General features: G+C 40.7%; 2 non-coding genes across 2 annotated transcripts; both read right to left on the reverse strand.

The window, feature by feature from the left end:
* Nucleotides 1-2,031: 2,031 nt before the first annotated feature.
* On the reverse strand, nt 2,032-2,096 carry LOC115029603. The gene has a single exon (XR_003835172.1). It is a non-coding gene; the product is annotated as a U7 small nuclear RNA (small nuclear RNA).
* A 133-nt stretch (nt 2,097-2,229) lies between these two features.
* Nucleotides 2,230-2,292, reverse strand: LOC115029600. The gene has a single exon (XR_003835169.1). It is a non-coding gene; the product is annotated as a U7 small nuclear RNA (small nuclear RNA).
* Nucleotides 2,293-2,773: the final 481 nt, after the last annotated feature.

Below are 2,773 nucleotides of genomic sequence, written 5' to 3' on the forward strand. Positions count from 1 at the left end.
TCAATAAATTCTTTTACTATATAGAGACTATCCATAAGTTCTGTGACTCTAGAGAACCCTGACTAATACAGCCCCTGATTAGTTGCTCGCCCATCACCTCATTACTACGCCCCAGATGGGCAGTGACTGGGCGTGAATTCACTCTTGCACTTGAGCACAAGGCTTGTTTACTAGTTAGGCACAGTGGAAGCCAGTGCTATCTTATAATGGCGATTGCTCGTGGCAGGGTTCTCCACACTCAAGCCTACTATTTTATTCTAGATGAGAGGCCACCTACTCTCCTAATTGAAAGTTCATTTGAATAACTGACCTATTTTGCATGTTGCCTCTCATTTTCATCTTTGTCCTTGACTTTTTTTTATTAATTAATTAATTAGTTAATTTTTTATACTCCATAATCTATCCCTCCTCCCCATCCACCATCTGACTGTTCCATATCCCATACCTCCTTCCCAGACCCCTGTCTCTATGTGGATGTCCCTATACCTGAACCCATCCCTGATTCCTCTAAACTCCCTGGGGCTTCCAGTCTCTTGAGGGTTAGGTGCATCATCTCTGAATGAACACAGACCTGGCAGTCCTCTACTGTATGTGTGTTGTTGTGTGTTGGGGGCCTAGTATTATCAAGTGTATGCTGCCTGTTTGATGGTCCAATATTTGAGAGATCTTAGGGTGCAGATTAATTGAGATTGTTGATGCTCCTAGCAGATCACCCTTCTTTTCAGCTTCTCTCAGCCTTCCCTAATTCAACAACAGAGGTCAGCATGTTCTGTCCATTGGCTGGGTGTAAATATCTGCATCTGACTCTTTCAGCTGCTTTTTGGGTCTTCCTGAGTGCAGTCATACTAAGTCCCTTTTTGTGAGTCCTACATAGCCTCAGAAATAGGGTCAGACATTGTGACATCTCCTTGAGCTGGATCCCTCTTTGGGCTGGCCCTTCTTTTCCTCAGGCTCCTCTGCATGTCCATCCCTATAATTCTTTCAGTCAGGAACAATTATGGGTCAGAGTTTTGATTATGGGATTTCCCCTCTCTCCCTCATTTGATGCCCAGTCTTCCTGCTGGAGGTGATCTCTATAAATTCCCTCTCCCTACTATCAGGCACTTCATCTAAGGTCCCTCTCTTTTATTTCTGAGAGTCTCTCACCTTCCAGGTCTCTGGTACATTCTGGAGGATCCCCCCAAATTCCTGCCTCCCTAGATTGCTAGTTTCCTTTCTTTCTGCTGACCCTCAGAGTTTTAGTCCTTTTCCATCACCCAATACCAGATCAAGTTCCCCTCTTGCCCCAATCTCTCCCAGGTCCCTGCCTCCTTCCTCACTTGTGATTGCTTTCTTCTCCCTCCAAAGTGGAACTGAGGGGTCCTCACTTGGGTCCTCCAGCTTGTTGACCTTCTTGGGTATTCTGTCCTTTTTGTTTTGTTTGTTTGTTTGTTTGTTTGTCTGTTTGTTTTTCAGCTAGCATCCACTTATTAGTAAGTACACACCATGCATGTCTTTTGGGTCTGAGTAACCTCACTCAGGATGATATTTTCTAATTCCATCCATTTGCCTACAAAACTCAGGATGTCCTCATTCTTAATAGCTGAGTAGTATTCCATTGTGTAAATGAACCACATTTTCTCTATCCATTCTTTTGTTGTGGGACAGTTGGGTTGTTTCTAGCTTCTGGATGTCACAAATAAGGCCACTATGAACATAGTGGAACAGGTACCCCTGTGGCATGGTGGGGCATCTTTTGCGTATATTCCCATGAGTGGTATTGCTGGGTCTTCAGGTAGATCGATTTCCAATTTTCCAAAGAACCTCCAGATTGATTTCCAGAGTGGTTGTTTGTCCTTGACTTTTAACATGTTGCTTATAATATACTATCCAGGACCAGACTCAGGTTGGGAAAGGGTCCTCAGGAAGGGTGTTTGGGAGAGGTGGAAGAAATGATGTAAAGTCAATGATGGGGTGCAAAGTGATAACTCTAATCTGTTTGAGATGGCTCTCTAGACAGTTCTTTGCTCAAGATTGAGTTCTAGATAGCTCTTGGGTTTCCAAACAAAATCAGAAAACCTACTAGAAAAAAAAATTCTAAAATAGCTGTAATAGCTCTCTAAATAGCTTTCTGGTTTTCCCACCAAAGTAAGAAAGCTTGCTAAAAACAACAACAACAACAAAAAAAAAAAAAACAAAAAAAAACAAAAAAAAAATTCTAAAAGAGCTGTATAACTCTGTGACTTGCTCCTGAGTTTTCTGACCAAAGTTAGAAAACTTGATAAACAAATTCTAATAGAGATGTAATAACTCTTGGTTTTCTGACTTTGGTCAGAAAATCTGCTAGAGAGATTCTAAGAGAGTTGTTTTTTCTCCAAGCAGTTTTCTCTTCATAGCTCTATCTAGCAGACCAAAGCCCATTCTTTTATGAAAATATTAATTCAGTCATTTACCCAGGTCCCCTTTGATTGTTCCACTAATCAGCATTTTTATAGTTTGGTAAGATGGCCATTTTTACTATGTTAATTTTATCAATCCATGACTTCTTAAATAACCAGTCAAATCTATTTTTGAGTGCCTTCCATTAAATTCTTCACTCTACTGAAGTAATGGATGATTCTAGAATTTCCTTTTTTATTATTTCAATGTCTTTATTGACACTAGTTAATGGTGTCATTCTGAATCATCCTTCACTTCACTGAGCAGGTTTAGTGGTGTTTGAATCTTTAAGGAAGCACGTGGAGAGTCTATTTGCTCCAATATATCTGTGCATCTTTAGATGCCATTTGTTTTG

The sequence above is a fragment of the Mus caroli genome, chromosome 16 (genome assembly GCF_900094665.2).
Source record: "Mus caroli chromosome 16, CAROLI_EIJ_v1.1, whole genome shotgun sequence".
Classification (NCBI taxonomy): domain Eukaryota; kingdom Metazoa; phylum Chordata; class Mammalia; order Rodentia; family Muridae; genus Mus; species Mus caroli.